The sequence below is a fragment of the Charadrius vociferus genome, unplaced genomic scaffold (genome assembly GCF_000708025.1).
Source record: "Charadrius vociferus isolate BGI_N301 unplaced genomic scaffold, ASM70802v2 scaffold549, whole genome shotgun sequence".
In the NCBI taxonomy this organism is placed as follows: Eukaryota; Metazoa; Chordata; class Aves; order Charadriiformes; family Charadriidae; genus Charadrius; species Charadrius vociferus.
Window position 1 is genome coordinate 5,221,313 of NW_009650103.1, and position 14,227 is coordinate 5,235,539.

The window sequence follows — 14,227 nt, forward strand, 5'->3', positions numbered from 1 at the left end:
GTCTTTTTCTTCCCTAAACACGGGTGGGTTTTATTTCTCTTGAAAGTTGTTCCAAACACAGATCTTAAAAAACACTAACTACATTCACCTTTTATAGCAACTTTTTCCTACAATCTAGTGCAAGCTTACATAAGAGTCAAAATCTAGATTAGCCCAAACTTTGCTGCTTTTTCAGGAGATTAACTGAGCTTTTTTCCACACAGCAGAGAGCAGCAACAAAAAAAGGCCACATACTAAACACCACATACTACCACAGCCCCAGAAGCAAGACAGGAGTGGAGACCCCACAGCTTTCCCCATGACACACCAGAGCAGCCCCCACACAACCCATGGGGCACCTGCTGAGCCCCACATTTATGAGCAGCCTGGTTCCCTCCGCCCCCACCTTGGGGTGGCGCCTCTGAGATAAGAGGTCCCAGGGCAGGCTCACCTGGGGCTGGTAGGGAGCATCTCCTGGGTGGGGGCTCTGGGGGAGGTAGGCTGGAGAGGAGCCTCTTAAACACTTTGTGCCCCACCATAAGCCCCTTTCCTAGCTGTAGAGCCTTCTGGGCAGGGAGGTACTGCTGTGAAACAGGCATAGGGCGCTCTCTGGTCAATAGAGGTTTAATTAGTAAACAGCACTAAATGTTTATTTTTCTTTCTGTGCAGTAGCTGTCTGGTGTGGGTTTTGCCCTGCACCAGTGTAGTCTGGAAGCTATTGAGCCTCCTCCCAGCGATGGTCTGGAAGAGCTTGCAGGGTGCAGGTGACACAGCAATGGGGTCCTGGGGGTACCGCACCATGGGGTGCTTGCTCGCCCCAGCCGGCAGTGCCCCACGGGCCCCTGAGCAGCTGTGCTGTGTCCTGCGAGAGATGTGGGGAGACCTCTGTGGAGATTCTTCTAGGGTACACCCACACACATCTTCCTTTGTCTGGGTACAAAGTGGAACACAGGGAGTTCCTTCTAAACATGAGGAAAACCTTTCCTGTGAGGGTGCCGGGGCACTGGCACAGGCTGCCCAGGGTGGCTGTGGTGTCCCCTTTTCTGGAGAGATCCAAACCCGCCTGGATGCCGTCCTGTGCACCCTGCTGTGGGTGACCCCGCTCTGGCAGGGGGTTGGAGGGGATGCTCTCCAGAGGTCCCTGCCAACCCTCACCAGTCTGGGATTCTCTCCAGTACCGATTCTGAAAACAAGCTTTTCTGGATTTTCTCTTCAGTCCTGGTGGGTAACCGGCTGTATGGCACGTGGGCAATTTTCTAGAAAAAAAGACTGTTGATGTGGGAAGATCTGTGGGGTTCCCAGGGGCTGAGCAAGAGGCTCGGGGAGCCCTGGGTGCCCACCGCGCAGCCAAGGGGGACACAGAGGAGCGTTGCAGGCAAGTGCGCTTTCCTTCTGCATGGGATGTTTTGCTTGTAACTGGCCTGGACGTGCTGCGTGACTGGTGCCCCCACTCCAAACAGGGGAGTGCCCCAGGTCCTTGCTGCACAGATCTCCACTTGATTGAAATAATTTTAAATATAGTAAAAATACCGGTTTATTTCTAATAATAGATAATTATTGTTCACAAGACAAAAATGTGTCGCTCTCCTGAATTATTTTTGCAGACAGCTTCTTAACCCAGTATGTGTTTCTCAAGCAGTAAGGTACTGCACGGGTATCTTTCCTCTTTTCCTAGCTGCAGATGCATAGTGAATCCTAATTAAAACCTTTAAGTCTTATTCCATTTACAAGAAGGAGTGTATCATTTTTCTTTTAGCTTTTTTTAATACAGGGTCTCAATGCCCATTACAAAAATTCCAATGCATCTTTGAAGTTAGCAGCTAATTATATTTCTCCAAGTTATATATCTGGAGTTCTAGATGGGGGAAAGGCAATTACTTTTTTTCTCATTTAGCATAACAATCTCTGAAGCTTTATTGGAGCTCCAGTGAGTCACGCTATAGATCAGAGCCCAGGCTGGAAAGAGGAGGAATTTGGGGGGAAGGCAGGATGCTTACTCAGCTTTTCCGGGCTCCTTCCCTTGTTAGTATGCTGTCCCCACCAGGACACTCTCTAATTGTTTGTTGAATGACCGCAGTGCTTTTTGCCTCAATAACTTTGCCTGGTAGGTCATTCAACACATTCATTATGGGGCACCTGCTAGCGCTGCTGTAGCGAAGGGTCTGTCAGCATTTTACAGGAGTTTATAACTTGGCTGTAAATGTTTGTGTGGAGCTGAAAATTGTTGCATGATTTCTCCCAGGCAGAAACCGGCTGGTTCAGCCCATTTCTTACCGTGTCACTTTGCCCAGGTGCTGTCGGCAGCTCTGCAAAGAGCAAAGCTCCTCCGTGGCGTGGGGAGCGCTGTCCTGACGTCGGCACCCCCTGCGGGCGGCCGGGCTATGGGGGTGCGGGGCTGGCGCTGGGGCTCGCTCCGTGCCCCGCCAGGAGAAGGTCGCCCTGGGTGCCTGCAGCTCAGGGGCTGCTGCCGTGGCGGGGGGCGGGTGGGTGGGCAGGAGCGCTGTGTCCCGGCATGGCACAGACGGGGAGGACAGCCCCCGGGGAAGTGCGCTGGTGCAGTTGGGAGTGCGGGGGCACGGGGCTGGGCACCCCCCGGCAGGCAGCAGTGACGGCAGGGACGCGCAAGCCTTGACCTTCGCAAGCTGAACCGTTACAAGCTTCAGTTTAACGCTCCTCAGCTACAATTGTAAAAGATCTGTTACTCTCAGAGCATCTTGCCGCTTCCCCTTTCACAAAAGTGAACTTAAAAATGCTTCCAGAAATGGGTCTGAAATTTGTGCATCAGCCCAGAGAGATACTGACTCGGCCAAGTGGTGGTACCCCGACGGTCATGGGCGTGAGAAGTAGTTCTGCAGGTTTTCTTCTTGTCAAGACTGCACTTGTGATAATGTGAACAAAAAATAAAAAAGAAAATAAATTCTCTAGCACATGCTGGAACAGGGGGAGAGACTGAAGCCAGTTCCCAGCTGGTTTACAGCTCAGCCCCATATTTCTGCCCTGAGGAGGAGTAACTAAGGAGATGGGTACCTTTGCACTAACCCGCACCGGGAGACAGCACATTTACCCTCTCTGGCAGCTGATTTATTCCCTCTACTTCTGCATGTGTTTTATTGTTGGGGCTGTCCCAGACCACTGATTGTTTTTCCAGACTTGTCTGTGACACTGACACCAGGGATGAGTTCCCAGAAGCGTTTTTTGGAAGCAAAGGGAAAAAGACTCAAATGGAAGGAGACCAAAATTGGTTCGGGCGGCTCTGTTGGCATCAGGACCTCTTTACAGTTTAATTTCCTGCAAACTCTCACCCTCTGCAAACTGAAGGAATGCTGGTGGCTTCGGGAACAGGACCAGGACATCAGGTTTTCCCTGTCTGAGGGCACGGGAGGCACCGATGCACCCCAGTTGCTGCATGGCTGCTCTGGTGGGACTGTGGAGCTGCAGCCCCTCTGCAGGGCTGTGGGCGCAGGGCCGGGGTCTGCTGGGACCTCCCTGCCCTGGGCTGCTTTGCCGTTGGGCTGAAAGTGCTCCTTGAGCCCCGCTCTCCTGCGTGCCGCTTTGTGCGCTTAGCCCAGACTCCGGCTGTGTGGGGACGGGTAGCCGTCACCCTCCGACACCCCGCGTCAGGCAGAGCCATCTCTGGTGATGACCGAGCCCCGCTCTAGAAAATGAGACGGGGGCAGCCCCTTCCCCACCCGCCCCCCGCAGCCCCGAGGGCCATGGAGCGGCTGCGGCCGCTGGGTCGGAGCTGTCGGCGTGTGCAGGGCCACGGCGCGGAGACGCTTCACTGCTGGGGAACCTGCAAGAAATTAAATTCTCCACTTGGCTGGTCTGGGTGACTTGGCTTTGCTTTGCCGACTTGTTTCTTCATTATTTTTTTGGCCGATAACTGACTGCAAGCTTGTCTTGTCTGTTTAATACCAGCACAGCGGCTCCAGGAGAGGCACAGGCCTGTCGGTCTCGGCGAGAGCGCGCTGTATTACTCTCCCCACTTCATTTACTTTGTGGACAGGAGGGGAAAAGCCTCGAGGCGCTGCTGAGCCCGGCAGTGGGGCAGTGGGCTCTCTCTGCAGGCTGGGCGCACCGCTTCTCTGGGAGGAGGCTGGGGGGCACGGGGGGACCTGAGCACCTTCCATGTCCGGGGGAGACCTGCGCTTGGACAGGGCCAGGCAAGCCGAGGACAGTAATTATTGAGATTGATCTTCCACTCACACCTCTTGGAGCATGACAAGGAGCTCTCCAGGCAGCCTCGCAGCCAGGTTTGTGATGGACTTGGCTGTTCTCGCTCTCCGGAGCGCCCGGCACGGCAGCACCTGTGGGTGGGTGGTGGGCGCAGGGGCTGGTCGGTGCCCTGTTCCCCACCACACGATGGGTGTTGGGCCCGGGGTGCTACCTCAGCACCCGGAGGGGCTGCACGAGGACACCTGAGCAATGGTTTTGTTTGCCAGATGCATCTTCAGCGTCACGCTCTGTGCCACAGACGTGGCTCTGCCCTCATAGCAGCCCTGAACGACGGACAGCCCGGCTGGTTTGTTCTTCTGCAGCACAGCTCCGCAGTGTGCGCCCACCTCGTCCTTGTAGCACCCAGCGTATGCCGCAGCACCCTCCTGCCCAGTGCTCACGGGGGCACGCAGGCAGAGGCACCAGTTCAAAGACCCCAGTTAAGCTGGTGGCACTGGGAGTCACGCTCCTCTGGCAGTGTTAATGCCCTGGCGCCCTGCGCGACTGCTGGTCCCCATCCCACACGGGGCAACCACTGCCACATCACACAGGAGCCGGCAGACCCTGGTGAGTGCCGGGCCTGGCGCTGTGTTTCCCCTCTGGACAGAAGATCTGCCGTGGGGTCAGAGCCACACACCCCGGCAGCTCTTGTGGCAGATGTTTCTGCAGCTGGGGATGAAGGGGGGTCGGTTTGGGCCCCTGTGATGGGTCTTTGCCTGGCAGATAGCCTGGCTATGCTCTGCTACGGAGCCACTGCAGTTGGGTCTTAGAGCAAGGCTTAGCAAACACAGTAGCTTTTTGTTTAATTAAGAGCAAGCAGGGAATTTAAAGATTGGGTTTTCTCCGTCCTGTGATAAATTAACCTCCTCCCTGCTCAGGAGGACAGGCGAATGCTCCAGATCAATGATCTTTCTGATGCCTGCCCTCCCCTCCTTTGGAGGGAGACAGGAACAGTGTCAGCCCCTGCCCCTGCTGCCGCCGCCTTTGGGGCAGCGAGTGGAGTGACTGCGGGTAATGATGATGAATGGCATGATTAATGCTGAAACTTGGACCTAAACCTGGAGTTTTAGACCCCATTCACAGAATAATCTGGCTCCCGCTGTGCTATTCGGTGGCAGTGCTGAGAGCACTGGGGTGCTCCGGGTGAACCCCTGGACAGACGGACGCCCCGACTCATGCTGGCAGTCAAGGGATGGAAGGGCTCCTGTTCCCGTGTCCGGCTCGGGTCAGAGCTGTGCTCTGGGGAGGCCGTGGCTGTGCCGAGGAGTGCCAGCACCCTGTGCCAGCCACCGGCAGAGGAGTGGGGCACCCAGGGTGGGACGCCCCAGAGCAGAAACCGCTGGACCGGGCCTTTTGTCCCTCTGGGTCCTGGGCAGGAGGGATTCCCGGGCAGGCTGCCCTTGCCAGAGGGCTTGCAGAGCCCTGACATGGGAGTTTAATTACCGGGGAAAGCAGGAGAGTGTGTACAGTGCAGGGCTGTCTTTGTGCCGGCGTCGTGTGCTGCTGTTCAGAGCAGCTCTGCGGGGATGGCTTGTGTTGTTCCTGCCGGCCACGGGAGGGTCGGTAATTTTATTTTGCACTAGCACTAATCATCAAGAGCAGTATTAGCTAAACTGCATCCAGCAAAACACTGCTTTGGAACAGCATGTAATAATGACAGAGTCTGGAAAACATTGATTTAAGCACGAGGGAGCTGGCATGGCTGTGCGCGGCTCCACCAGGCGCATACAGGCAGCAGCATCGCGCTGGGCGCGGGTTGCTCTCCTGCCCGCAGCCGCGCTCCCAGGACATCCGCACCCCCGAGCGCCGGGAGCCTCATGTCCTGCTCCCTGTTGTAATCCAGACCCTCTGGGCACCTCCAGCTCTTCATGAACGTGGCTGTGCTTCAACACAAGGTATCAGGCAAAGTCTGCTCCTGCGGGTTCCTGGCAGCCCCCCCGACTCACCAGTGTCGGCCAGAGATAGCCCCGGACCTGACCATCCCTCGGGAGGGGGGGGTCCCCTGCGGGGACGGTGTCCCTCGGCCGGCAGCCCCCTGGCTCAGGGCTCTGTGGGCGGCTCAGTCACCTCGTGGGGCAAGAGCATCAGTGCTGGTGCTGGGAGCCGGCAGCCTCGCACGCCTCTCGCCAAGGCTGTGGGGGGTCTGCGCTCCCGACCCGGCCGGGCAGGGTGCAGGAGCTCGTGCTGGACTCGCTTTTGGGTGCAAAACCTATTCTGAAGGAACAGTATCTGCTAAAACCCACCTTAACCCAAAGGTATACCATCACACAGCAATTCTCTGTGTCCCATCGCTAAGGAAAGAAGATAACAGAAAATAACCTGACTTTTTAATTTTTGAGCATTTAAAACAAAATAGTAAATTTATACATTTCTAAGAAATCACTAGATAGATGTAACACCTGCAGCTCTGCCTGAACAATGCCAGTCCTTATCTGTAGTTTTCGCTTTTCTAAACTCCTTCTTTAAATGTATTTTTATACAGCAGTGTTGACCTTTTCCGCCAGCCCCTGTGGAGCGAGGTTGTATCTTGTGTAAAAGTCATATCAAATGGGCCACAAAAAATCACTCTTGCCTGATTAAAATGAATAGTCTAGACGACGTGTGCATTTTCCTTCTGTGTCGTTAGCTTTGTGTGAGAGCTTGCAGCAATCAGGGCTTTTATGGGAGAAATACAGCTACAGGTACTGCTAGCTGCCTTAACAGATACTAATTACAATCCTTGTAAGGATTGATTTGCAAAGAAAATTTCTATTGCCTCAAGGACAAACGTTTGTGCAAATCATATTATTGTGTATGGAGAAATTGGTAACACTTTATGAAATGGTTCATTTATAAATACTTTACTATTTATTAAATTAAATTGTATTATAACAATCCTTTTGCTAAGTTAAAATATCATAAGTGTTCTGGTTTTGTATTATTTCTGTGCTATGAAGCAGGTTATTAGATCCTGCTTGCCATCACCTGCTAAGACTATCGTTGGTGCGTTTTGGAACATGCCGTGTGTTAGACATCTCAGGCACCCACGCCACACTGAAAGGTATGGGAAAGGCAGCTCATTTCAGCAGCCCCTTTCCCCTTTCTTCATTTGGACCTGTTTTCTGGAGCATGGGATCTGACTGTGGCAAATAACACAAACCGTGTCCCCGATGTTTGGCTTCTTAAGTGAAGGTGGCACGTGCCCAGGCCCTGTAGGAAGCAGAGGTGGATGTTTTGGGGACCCAGTTTGGCTGCTTTTGAAATGCTCAGAGCAAGACCTCCCCAGCCAGGAGCACGCGTGCTCGCAGGAAGCCCATTTGGATTTGTCTTGGAGCGCCACAGCAAGGCGACACGTGCGCTGATGCAGGCGGCAGAAGCGATCCCTGTGGTCCCTTGGCTGGTCCAGCACAGCTCAGGTAACTAACAGTGAGCGCCCAGTCCTCACCAGTGGGACCGGCGGGTCCTTAACCCACCTGGCAGGAGATCTGATCGCCGCATAGAGGAGGATGAGACTGGTTCTGGTTTGGTACTTCCTTCATCCCTGGCTTTGATCCTCTCCAGAGAGGAGCTGGGAGAGACCTGCAGGTGGGAAGCATCTTGCATGGCCTCCTAAGCCCTGGGCTGGTTTGGACACTGTTGCCAGCCGTGTTCAAAGGTACAGGGGCTTCGCTCCACTCCTGGGTTAGGTCTTCGAGGTCAGGAACTGCTCTCCCATCTTCCTATGGGAACACTATTTGTATTCCTGTGGTGACTGACTGTGTGTCCAGACTCACACTGTCCACCTGACCACGCTTCCGCCATGGAAATCACACAGTTGTCCCATCCCTATTGTGCATTTTACCTGGAGAAACTAGGGAAGGAAGAAGCAGCGCCCTGCGTGCGAGTTGCATGCGGCGGCTGTGCTCGCCCTGTGCTGTGCATTGCAGCCGGCGGAGGTCAACAAGAGCGATGGTCACACCTCGCAGTAATCAAGTACGCGTTAGTCCTGCACGTTAATGGTGCTGTGCCAGCACTCCCAGGCTGACCAGCTTTGTTCCTACTTTGAGAAGTTGACCTTGCCTTCTGAAATTCTTGTCTGCTCTGGAAAACAAGCGGACAAGACATCCTTACTGAGCTAGAAATTTCTCTTGAATGTACCCTCTTTAATTTATGTTCCCTCTCACTTCATTGCCTGCAGCAAAACCCATTAATGGTGGCAGTTTGTGACACAACTGAAGGCTTCTCTAATGGGCAGCTCTCCCGCAATTCCACTGCACTCTGGCTTTGGAGGAATTTGCTGGCGTTGTGGTGCTCAGCTTCTCCCCCTCCATTTCCCAGGCTCCAGAGACTAATCCTTCCTTCGGCTGGTTCTGCTGCTGCTATGGCAATATTTTCTCCCCCATAGTGGTAATCATGCAATGGTCTCTGAGAACAGCAGGAGAAGCGGTGCCTGTTAGATGCATAAAAGGTAAGATGAACTACATGTCATAAAACTTTTAAAAGTTCCTTTTTTGTGTTTGTGCGGGGGTTATTTTATATGGCTTTTGATATGAAGCTAAAATTGCACATCAAAAAGGATAATGCATCTTTAAGCTGTTACAATGACTTCTAAATTTTTCATTTAATGTCAGTGAGGAAAAAACCCCCTCAGTTGGCTGAGTTACGTTGGTGAGATGGCTGTTTCATTCCATAAAGTGTCTGCAGTGGATTTGAACAGTAGGAAATCCAAGGGTGATAAATAGCTATTTCTAAGTAAATTTCATGCAATTGCCCTTTGGTTAAAGTCTTTCCTCTCAGCACTTTCCTGTGCACATAGCCCAACTAATAATATTCAGGAGCAAGTGCTTTCCAGTGTGACAACTGATTGCACTTTGAAGCAGTAAATGGCTGATTTCATAATTGGTATAATTTTTCACAAGTACCTGAATGTCATATACAGAAAGAATAAGCAACCTGGACTTAATACGGGAGCTTTTTCAATTCTCCTAAAAATCAATAATGTATTAAACCCCTCTAACTGATTAAAATAATGTGAACCCTGAGTAGGTTTTGTGAGGAAGGCAGGTTTCTTCAAGGGTGGCAGATTTATGGCAAAAGGGTTAATACATGGGGAGAATGGGGATATGTTACAGATGGAGTCCGTTTTCCTAATTAAACTTTTATCAAGATTTTCCTGGTTTGAATTGTTTCACTTAGTGCGATGGAAAAGAGCATTTCCTTTAGTGTTCAGGGCAGCCCCTGCAGCGCTCGCGTGCGATGCCGAGAGCACTGTCCTCGCAGAAAAGGTTGTGATTATAAGAAGAAGAAATACGGTATCGGTTCCAAAAGCCGCACGCCGGCTCCGGAGGGTCCCTCTGCCCTGCGAGAGCAGAAGGCACAGGGCGGATTCTCAGAGGTGAGAGTCGCAGGTGCCGGTGCGGACCCCGTACGGAGCAGAGCCCCCAGCGCAGCACCGGCCCGGCCTGGGGAGGAGGCTGCCGCAGGAGCTATCCGGGGGGGGGGCAACTTTTTGCCCAGGGACCTCTTTGCATGGGAAAGTTCAATTAGTGTCACAGTGACGTGCATGTTAACAGGGTTGCAAAAGAAAGCCTCTCTGCAGGGAGACAAGGAGAAGGTGTTTTTTTCCCTAGGATTTTAAGAATTCTTGAAATCCTTTAAGACTGTTGTGGAAAAATGTTTGAAGATCAATAGAAAATATTTGCGAAGATAAAGACGCAGTCTGACAGCAGAGACGGGCAGGGGCAGGAGCGCGCTGCGCGCTGTGGTGCATCGGAGGTACAGCAGCACGCACCGACCCTCGCTGGCAGCGCTGCCTGTGGCCGGGACCTGGGGGGGGAAGAGCAGTGGGATGCGCATAAATGCCTCAGAACAAAAGATTAAGAAAAAAGATCACTTTTGTTAAAGCCTGGGCAGGCTGCTAAAGCCCACGGTATGATATTAGTCCCCAGTGGCGAGGGCATCCCCCCTGCCAAGGTGGTACGCTGTCCCCTCTCCCCACGGGAGACCTGTCCCCTCTTGCCCCCATGGCTGAGCGGGAGCGCGCATCACTGCCAGACCGGACTCGGCACCTCCGGCCCTCCCGGGAAGGGCGCTCGCCTCCCCAGCCCAGTCACACACAGGTGAATTGAGGAATCTATTTAGACTTCACTTCTCAAGATGGAGCTCAGATATCTTAAGCTCTGTATTATGCACGTTTGTCTATTGTTTCTAACTCATTTCCTATTTTCCAGCTGAGGGACTCTGCCAGAAGCACTCTTTGCCAGAGATTAAAACAATTTAGGAAGCAGACACCCAATTCCTTTCTTTGGGTAGTAGGCAAATTGGATATCTGTGCGAAGCAAGCAAATTTTATTATCAACAGATAGTTTGCTACTTAACTATCCTTAAGAATCCCCCAGTATTTACAGGCTCTTATTAGTTGTCCTGAGCCTAAAGGAAAACACCGTGCGTGCCCTGCAGAGGTACTCTGGCCGCGGCCGCCTTCGGCCCCGTGCCTGCTGCCTGGTGCCTCTGCAGGACGGCCGGCAGCCCGGGAGTGCAGGGTGGGGAGCAAAGATGCTGGAAAAGGAACCGCCTGCTGCAGGAGGAACAACCCACAGCGCTCCCATGTGTGTGTGGGCGCAGCACTCCCCATGGCGGGGACCAGTCCCTGAGAGCTCCCCGCGAGCTCTGGCCCCGTGTGCGCAGCGTGAGCGCCGATGGGGTGGGCGCCCACAAAGGGCTCAGCCTCTGCCGGGGCTGGCGTGGTGCTGCGCTTGCGTGGGGACGGGGACAGACGGACCCGGGGCCCTTCGGGTCACTTAGCCGTGCGCACTAATGCCGGTTTTGTACTGCAGCTGACATTGCCGTTACCAAACACCAGCTATGGACACGCGGGTGGGTACTGGGAGGAAAGGGGAGAGGAGAACGCCAACACCGCAGGGCCAAGAGTGGCCATGAAGCCTTCATGGTAGCTGCGTTCTGTTTAAGCCCGGCTGGCTCGTGCCCACCAGAAGAGCCTTCTGCTTTGGGTCCGGCGGAGGCATCGCACTGCCGCTGCAATGCAGTCTGAGCTCCGCGTATCTCCTCCAACGTTGGTAATGAGGCCAAGGGACATGCGAAATAACGTTTATGTCATTAGCTGTGGCTCTCATTGATTTGTATCAAAATAGCTGTTTTAAATGTAATTACCACTAATTTGTGAAAATGCGCCATTAGATATGTAAATTCATTGGCTAATGGATGCACACGGCAGATTACAGTGAACAGGATGACGTGGGATAACGAAATCGGAACCATTTCTCAGCTTGCTAAGCAGGTTCCCAGGGGCTGTGTTTTGGCATCTGGACACGCTGGGGCTCTCCCAGGCGCCTTTCCCCCGGCCCTTCCCGCAGGGCACAGGCCACGGGGCACCGGGAGCTTTCCTCCCAAGCAAAGGGGCACATCTTGCATTTCCCAGTGCATTAGGGGTGGTGCGGGAGATTCCGCAGGAGTCCAGGAAGACAAAGGGGGTGGCTCTTAAAATTATACAAGGATCAAAAAAAAATCATGGAATCATTCATCAGGATTGCTGTAGTTCTTGACCACATAGTCAATGATTTATTTAATCTTAATATATTCCATAAAGAGTCCCCATATTTCCATAAATATGTCATATCTACCTAATACATAGTAATGAACCTGCTCCAAGGGTAAATAAATAAGATCTAAGCTCAGCAAGCCAATGTTTATCAAAGGGAGATATACAGATATTGAGTCCTTTAAAGTACCATTCTTCACAGCAATCACAACCAAGTTAGGCAATTTATAACATGTCAAGTCAATTAGAAATCCCAGTGGGCCCAGTGTGAGCCAGGCGTGGGGGGGCGGCTCTGACGAAGCGGGCACGGCTCTGCGTGTGCGTGCACATAGGTGAGCGGGTGTGAGCATGTTGGTGCACGCCTGGTGCGCAGATGAGCGCGATGCACCGCTTCGAACCCTGCCGGGCAGCACCGCCAGCGCCGCTGCTCCGCCACAGCCTCTGCAGAGCTGTTGGGGAACTTTCTCTAAAAGGTTGTTCCCTTTACGTAGCTGTTTTCATGAGGTGTTTCATGAGGGGAACTTTTAGGTTTCATATATAGAAGGAGTAGCTAATTTTTGGTTTGAGAATTTTATTATGAAAAATTGAAATAACAGTTCCAAACTGAAAATTTTACTTGGACTGTTTTAATTTTTCTTCCATTATTTTGTGGAATTATATATAGCAGTGCATAACATGACATAATATACTGGTCTAAATACTTTTACACAAATACATTGAAAACAACTAAAAATGTGGTTGCGAAGGGAAATAACATTTTTTTTTATCGTTGCACCTTTTTAGTCTTATTTTCTAGCGCAAAATATTTCCTGTCTGTGTTGTAATTAGTTTGACAAAGTCAATAATAATAGAATATTCTGATTATGTCAATATGACATGTAATATTATGCACTTCTACTACTATTATGCATATTATGACATGACTTGACATGATATGACAGGTCACATTATGCGCTACTGCTGATGTCATAAAATAATGTAAAAGTAATGAAAACAAATTTTGAAATGAAAAATTTTTAAATGAATTCATGACTTTTTCTTAAGAGAAGTTCCCAAGCAAATCTTTTTCATTTCCATTTTTTAAAAGTTTGTTTCGTTTTCACCCAGAAGGCAAACAGCTTCTGAAGAGTTAACATTTCCCATGAATGGAGCCCTGGGTTTTGATCAGCTCATGAACCCGCAGCTCACTCCTCAGCGTTGAGCTTGCTCATAGTCCACGTGCATGTCTCAGCGTCCGTGAGCCCGGCACATGGTGGCACGTCCATGCTTCTGCACATGCGCCGCTTTCACGGGCGACACTCAAGGCTCCCACGAGCAGGAGGGCCGGGTGATGTGCGCTAACATGTCTGTGTTGTGGGACAACAGCCCAAACGAGTCATTTTGAGCTGGAAAATGTCAGTCCTGCTAGCCTCAATGCAGCAGATGTGAAAAATATTCAGTGTCTTAAAAGCACAATGAAAGAAATGCAAATTTTTTGCTTTATAAATTAAAACATCTCACTCTGTCAGTCACAGGGGCTGAGGCATTAGAGAAGTGGGTGTGTGGTCCCCATCTCTTTGGGAGTGCTCCGCTGCCACCTGCTCTGGGAAGTCGCAGAGGAGGTGGGTTACTCTGCTTTTTCGCAAGTAAAACATTTTATTCTTTATCCTCTGCTTAGCTGCATGCTCGTTGCTTTGCTCACTCACAATAGTCAGTTTTTTGTTGGGCTTTAAAACTTCTGAGGAGGAGCATGTGGAGAGCACAGAAAACCCTGGAGAAGGGGGATGTATCCTGGCAGATGAGGAGACGCAGGTGAGGAAGATGCCGGCCGACACCAGACTGGCACACGTTTTACTTGTAAGCTTCTCATGTGAAGTGTACAGCATGCTGATCCTACTTCATATTCATTTTTACAGGGATACAATGACAATTCTCAGTTCCCAGAGACACAAAACAGTTTGGAAAACATTTATAACAGGTCACCGGTGAGCTGGATGCTTATGAGCCTGAGTCTGTCCTGTGCTTGTGTCCTCTGTAGTTGTGAAGGTGTAGATTCCCTCTGCAAATCATTAAGAAAAAACGGCGCTTGCTGGCAGGCAGGTAGGAGTTTTAGTGGCCTGGAGACGAAAGCAGGAATCCAACGCAGGCACCAGGGACTGTAGACAGTGCTCGATGTTCTCCTGCCTGCGAACCAGTCAGATAACACAACGGCTGGGATTCGGATTCATTTTTAATGAAATACTTTTTGCAACAATCCTACAGCAGCCCCAAATGGTGGCAGATAAGAGGACTGCCAGGTGGAAGATCTCCTCCTGCCTCAGCCGCTTCACGAGCTCCTCCGTAAGGGGAGCGCCAGCGATGGCCACGGGGTCCAGCGGTGATGGGGGCGGTGGGGAGGGGGCCGCAGAGGAGCAGTGTCGGTGCTGGCGAGTGGTGTGAGGACAAGGGTGACAAGGGGAGGAAGGGTGAGTGTGAGCCCAGTGGGCACTCCTGTCCCCACCAGAGCTGGAGGACAGGGCGAGGAGGCAGCCCTGTGCA